Here is a 7,141-nt window from a genome sequence, read left to right as displayed (position 1 = left end):
GGTTCCCTACTTTTGGGGAATGGAGAGATTGTTTCAAGAGCTGACCATCTCTAGAAATACATAAAAAAGTGATAAGGTGTGTTGTCATTCTTTCAGACTTATGCAAAAGAATGGGGGATTGCTACACTACTCTCTTCTCCGACCTTAACAAATGCAACCTTGCCCCACATATACACATTTAAAACTCTGCTGCAGAAATCTTTTCCTAGATTGTCTCTTTGACCACATCAGTCCTCTCTTTGCATCCTTCTAGTTCTCCCTTTTTTCTATTGCATCAAACAAACTATTTGCCTTTACTGTCAAGGCCCTTCATGGTTTAGCACCACCTTATATATCAACTCTGACATGATGTAACAATGTTGACTTTCACCTTTGTTTGGCCACTTCTGGCATTGGCATCATTGGCCATTTGTTAAATATTCAAATAAGCTTCTTTGTACTTTCTTCCTTGCAGCCCCTCACAGTTCACATATCCAAAGCCATCCTTCATATCCTTCCTTTAAGCTCTCCTTTGTTGTGATGCCTAGGAATAACTTGACAAGATTTAGACAGCTGGTGTGCTGACCCCACTGCCCATCATGGTAGACAAGGAAATATTGTTTTGTTTCCTTGTGCACCCCCCATCTGTTAAATGCACCTGGTATCTTGCTTATACTTAAACTGTAAGCTATTTGGGGCAGAGACTATCTTCTTTCCATGTGTTTGTACAGCATCTAGCACAATGGAGGCCTGGTCCATGACTGGGGCTCCTGGTCTGTGACTGGGGCTTCTAGGTACTTCTGCAGTACAAATCAATTATAATTTCTTCTTGTCTGATTTTGAATCAGGAGAAGCGCTGTGCCTCAAAAGTGGCACATAATTGAAGATGGTGCACCACATACTTTGAACCCTACATCCTTCGGTAGTAAAATGATAAAGAACTACATAGAGATTCGTAAGACATCATCCTCACAGAGTTTGAGCTGCATTGGTTCTGCTCGAGAAACTCACATGCACTTTACGCCATCTGTTCAGCTGGGTCTTTTTAAAATTTCTGACTACACACAGAAACAGAATTTCTTTCACTCCCCCACTATTCTCCCCATCCCCAGAACTTGATATTGATTTTAAGAAAGCTTTGCTGTGGTCTGCCATTACAACAATGGAAAGGTAGTTGAATGAAGTGACAGCATTACAGATAGAGACCAAACACCAGAACTTGTCAGTACTAGTATTTAGTGCAAAGCTCCAGTGTCGAGGATGTGAGTGTAAGAATTCCTAGAGCTTCTGCAGTTGTCAAGCTTCAAACTTTAAAATGCAGATTTTGATTTTAAGACACAAGCACCCAGCTAAGAGATGTTATTCCACTGCATAATAAAATAAACACTTGCTATATTTAGAAGAGTTGATGATTGTGATGCTTGGAGTGAAATAATTTATAAACCAGAGTCAAAATATACATTAACTCAGATTTTGATATTAAAATATAAGCACCCAACTAGAAGGTTATGTTATCCCTATGCATAATAAAATATGGCTGCTATGTTTAGAATAGCTGATGATATGGAGTAAAGTGATCTAATATTCTTTGAGAAATTGCGTTGTGCAATGCCTTTGAAAATAGACTAAGACTGCATAAAAACTTAAATTTTGTTTTGTCTTAGGGTCCCACTCTGAAAATTCCTTTTTGTTTATTATCTTCCTAAAGAGCACGAATCCCTTCTTCACATAGTCTAAGTCCTCAGTGATCTGCAAGTACAATTTTAATAAGTGTATTATTAAAATAAGAAGCTTTTACTCTGATCCAACCTCCAAAAAAATCAGGCTCTGCGTTCAATTTCCTCCTGTTTTATGTTCTTTCAAAAACCATAGCACTATGAATAAAATTACCACCTCCCAGATAGGTCCCTTTAGCATTTATACCATGAAGTGTAGCAGCATTTACCAAAGAGGAAGCATTTCCAGTTTCATTCCTTCTAGGGTTATTTTCTTTCAGGAAAAATAATAGGAATAATATGGTTTATCCTAACACCAGTGCACTGTGCACTTGCATGTATAATGCCTATGAATGTTTATGTGGGTTACGTATTCTGCACAGGGATGTCACTTTTACAAAAGGTATCTGACGCAGGGGGCACGGATGGCTCAGAAGGTTGACAGATCTCTAATTACTTGGAAAAAGGAGAGCTCTCGGTCTTGGGAAGTTGGGGGGGGGGGGCGTTGTTTGAGGGTTTAAGTAAAACAAAGCCCATTTTATTTAAAACTATTCAACCAAGATACAAATAATTTACTAAAGCATTTATTAGTATATTTATATATATTAAATACATTTGCTTAAGATATTCCCGCACATTTTAAATAATATTTCCAGATAATCTGGAAACATTTCCTGTCTTCCAGTGATAAACTCTATTCCACACAGCCTCTGTGAAGCAACTCCACATTTCGGGGGTACCCTTATGTGTCAGTTCTAATATCAGCTGCCCCCCGTCCCCTTTTTTTTTTTTAAAGGGGAGGATTCCAAACTTTGTTAGGAGATGGCTCTCATAAGGTAAATGAATGGGGCAAAGGGGAAAATAAAAATGAAAGGAAATGTGTCTTTTAAAGAAAGAAAAGATGGAACAGAAGAGAAAACAAAAAAGCCAAGAAAATTAGTAAAAGCAATGAGAGTCCTGTAGCACTTTAAAGACTAACAAATTTAATTTCTGCAGGCATAAGCTTTCATGGGCTGTAACCCACTTCGTCAGATGTAAGGAATAGAAATCATATAGGAGATATATATACATATCCAAGGGTAAGTAACAACAATGGGGAAGGAAGATAACAGCAAAATCCATTCACTTAGAGTAGTTGAGGCCTATTCACAACCATTGATTAGGAGGTATGTTCCAGCAATGCCCCTCTGCCATGGACATTGGCCAAACCGGACTGTCACTACGCAAAAGAATAATTGGACACAATTCAGACATTAAAAAATAATAACATCCATAAACCAGTCGGAGAACACTTCAATCTCCCAGGACACTCTGTCACTGATTTGAAAGTTGCCATACTTCTACAAAAAAACTTCAAAAACAGACTTCAGCAAGAAACTACTGAGCTAGAAATCATCTGCAAACTTGACACAATCAAACTGGGTCTGAATCGGGACTTGGAATGGTTATCTCATTACAAGAAGTAATTGTCACTGTTCACACATTCTCACCTATAACCTACTTAGTTGCAATTAAACCTCCAGACAAAACATTTGCTGAAATTGTGGAAATTCTACAAAATTGCCTGCCCCCAAAGCCACTGTTGATATCTAGTTCAGCGGTCTTCAAGCTTTATTCTTTTGTGGACCCCTAAAAATTTCAAATGGAGAAGCAGACCCCTTTGGAAATCTTAGACATAGCCTGCAGATCCCCTGAGGTCCACAGACCACATGTTGAAAACCACTGATCTATTCTGTTCTATATAAATTCTTATAGATCCCTCATCACCATAGCATCTGAGCACTTTCCAGGAGCACATTAAGCAACCTAACATCTGTTACATGTGGGTCATTCTCTTTCTCATCTCCTCCCCAGGAGGAGAATTGTGTCTGGAGTGGAATATTTTGGTAGGGTTTTGGCTTTTCATGGTTGTTTTTTAAATGTGCACACTGCTGTGTGTTTATGTTAGAGGACGTAAGATCTCTCCTCTTGCAAGACCAAGGTTTGTGATGGGTTTACTCCACAGTCTTGGATCAGCCCCCTAGAATGCTCAGTCTATTATACTGGCAAGATTTATCTGTAGGGTAGAAAGATCCATTGTTCCTGAGAAGCAGAGTTGTCAATTCTCATTGTGGCGCTTCAAGCCATCTTTTAGATATGATGGGCCCAGTCCACTGAGCTCCTTGAAGATAAGGACCAAGACCTTGTATTTGACTTGATGTTCTATGGGAAACCAGTGTAGAGAGTGAAAGGACAGGTTTGACATGCTCATGATAGTGTTCATGGGTGTTGCTGAGGAGATATGCTGCAGGATTCTGTACTAATTGAAGTTTCCCAAAAGCTAATTGCTTCATGCCCAGGTAGATTGCATTGCTGTAGTCCAGATGGGAATTAAAGTGCTATTTGGATTTCTTTACAGGTGGAAGCAGTAAGAGTTAAAATAGAGCTTGACACAGGATCTGTTTTTTCTGTAATTTCACAGAAGGATTATCAGAAAGAGGTAAAGGTGCAGAAAACCTCACTGCTACTAAAATAGATACATGGGGAATCCTTGCTCTCCTGCGTGTTATTATACTTAAGATAATGCAGAAGTGTGAACAGGACATGATATCTCCCTGTGCCATCAAGTGAAGGGATTATTTGGCAGAGAATGGCAGAGATTCAGGTGGATCGGCAAAGCCCTGAAAATCTACAGGTTTAAAAAAAATTATGAATTCCAGCCTCAAACAAATTAGCTGCATTGCTGGAGAAGTCAGCTGATGGCCTTTCAGGATGGTATCAGAACCTTAGAACATATGAAAGCAAAAACTGTGCTTGAAGAGGGAGCAATTCCTAAATTTTGCAAAGCTTGCCCAGTATTTTTTTGTGATACAGCCAAAGGTAGAGGCAGAACTTCAGCACTTACAGGACTCTGCATTTATTTGCAAGGTTAACTGATGTGGGTGGAGTGCCCCCTAGTGCCAGCAATGAAAAAGAATGGGGCTGTCCAGATCTGTGATGACAAGGTTACCATTAACCCAGCATTGTGTGTGCATCAATATCCTTTATCTAGAATGGAGGGTATATTTGCCTTATTAGCTAGTGGTAAGCATGATAAAAAAGAAGAACTTCACAATTAACTCACAGAAGGGCTTACTCCAATATTACAGGCCTGTGTTTGGAATAGTAGCCACACCCACTATTTGGCAGCAAGCCAGGGAGCAGATGCTACAGGGTATTGCTGTCACTCGCTGTTAGTTAGATGATATACCAGTCATAACAGCTAGTGATGAAGGGCACCTTGAGGCCAGCAAAACAAAACAAAAAAAACTTGCTAGACTGTCTGAGTTTGAGACCATTCAAGGAAAAATGTGAATGTTTCCAAGACAGTTACATATTGACTACTGATAAAGTTACTTTGCATAAGTCACAAGACAAAGCTGAGGCTGTTCTTAAGACTCCCCAACTACCAACTATGTCCTGTCTGGGGATAGTCACTTATTACCAAACATTCTTGATTAAGCTAGCAAGAGTATTACATCCTTTTAATGAACTGTTATGCAATGGACAAAGCGTGTTGGTCTAAACAGTGCATCAATGCTTTTGATGAAGCCATAGCTCATATCATCTGAAGGGTTCCCCACACACTATAATGCATCTTTGCCTACAAAGTTAGCTTGTGACAATTTATCACATAGAATAGGAGAGTAATGTCATATGTGATGGAAGATCATCCCGCAAGGTCAATTGCCTTTGTGCCTAGCTCTCTTACCTCTGCAGAGTACAAGTCTGCTCAAAATTGGTAGAGGAGCTCTGAGTTTAGTCTGGTGAGTTAACATTTCACCAGTATATGTATGGGAAATCAATTATTCTGTTTACAGATCATCAACCTCTAATTTCAATGTTTAAGACAAAGAAAAGAGTACTGGTAATGGCTGCAGCATGATTACAGAGTTGGCTGATATTCTCAGCCACTCCCTGTTGTGATATAGAATTCAAGGGTACCAACTGATCTGTGAATGGAGACTGCTTATCATGTTTAGGTAAGGATGTTGCCGTGGAACCAGCGACAGTTGATAGGGTCTCTCTGGCACAAAGTTGAACTGTTGCTAGTGACAAATGCTGTGGTCCAATACAAAACTAAAACTGATCCAGAGTTAGCTAAAGCGCCAACATTATGATGAATGGATGGACTTATGCACATAATGTTTCCAATTAAATGTATATCAAAGTTGACTAACGTGTGGCAGCAGAGTATTATTCCTATGAAGCTCAGGTCACATGGACTCAAAGAGTTACAGGAAGGTCATTTGGGAATTGTAAAAATAAAAGTCCTTGACAGGAGTTGTGTATGGTGGCCAGGGATTTATACGCAAATAGAGGAAATGGACAAACAATGTCAAGGTTGTCAACAAATGCAAAACATGCCTTAAATGTGCTTGATTGCATCCTTGGGAGTGGCCAACTACTCTGTGGTGGTAAATCCATATAGAATAAGCAGGACCATTTAGAAAGCATATGATTTTGATTGAAGTAGGTGCCCGGTCTAAACATCTTGACGTTTTCTGTATGAATTCAACTAATTCAGCACAGTCTACGGTGCAATGTTCTTAAGAAACAGTGATCACATGGCCACAAATAAGTCCCTTTCACAGTATAGTTTTCACATTTGAGAAAAAGTTTTAGTGAGAGATAACTGAGATAATTGATAGAAAACTGGAGTGATTACACCACAGACCAGCCCTATGTTATTGGATAGAAGTGGAAGAGTGTGTCATAGAGAAGACATGTAAACTATTGAAAATACTAAACCTACAATACAGCTGCGGACAGTGATTTGTCCATATACGACAGTGGTGATACATTATGTGTAATCCAATCTTCAGACCTAATTTGTAGCATGCTGCATATTTAATGTTAGGAAAGCATTTGTAATTTTTTTGGTGGCCTCTTGCACTAAAGGGGAGAGGAGTCTGCAGTTCACAATAGTTGGGTAATATCCCTTTAAATAGTTTCTGAGCTCTCTAGTGGCCTTCACTGTCCTCCCTGTTTCAAAAGTCAACAGGCCCTGCCAGAGTGGCAGTGTATATGTAACTAGGTGTTGCTGTTATACACACTTTATAAATACAATTGTTTGGCCACTTCTCTGTCCAGGAGGTTCCTTATCTGCACTTTAGCTGATGGCACTAGTATGCTCATATCCTTTATGTGGACCAGGGAGGCTGTGACAGAGGTAGCCAGCATGTTCCATTTTATTAACAAGAATGACAAAAGCCAAGGCAACTGGCTTTCAGAATTGTGTGGGATTGATATGCCTGTTCAATTCACCATTCGCTGCAAGTATAAGCTGGTATTATAGATGCTTCACACTGCCTAACCTACATGCCACTAAAGAACTTCTGCCTCTTTATTGTTTTATTTTAATTTAATTTTATTTTGTTTTATTTACACTGGACACCCACCATTACATTTTGCCCCCATTAAGCATG

The sequence above is a fragment of the Emydura macquarii genome, unplaced genomic scaffold (assembly GCF_026122565.2).
Source record: "Emydura macquarii macquarii isolate MOO-44397 ecotype Brisbane River unplaced genomic scaffold, CSIRO-AGI_Emac_v2 contig_2636, whole genome shotgun sequence".
Taxonomy (NCBI): domain Eukaryota; kingdom Metazoa; phylum Chordata; order Testudines; family Chelidae; genus Emydura; species Emydura macquarii.
This window is presented reverse-complemented; position numbering follows the sequence as displayed.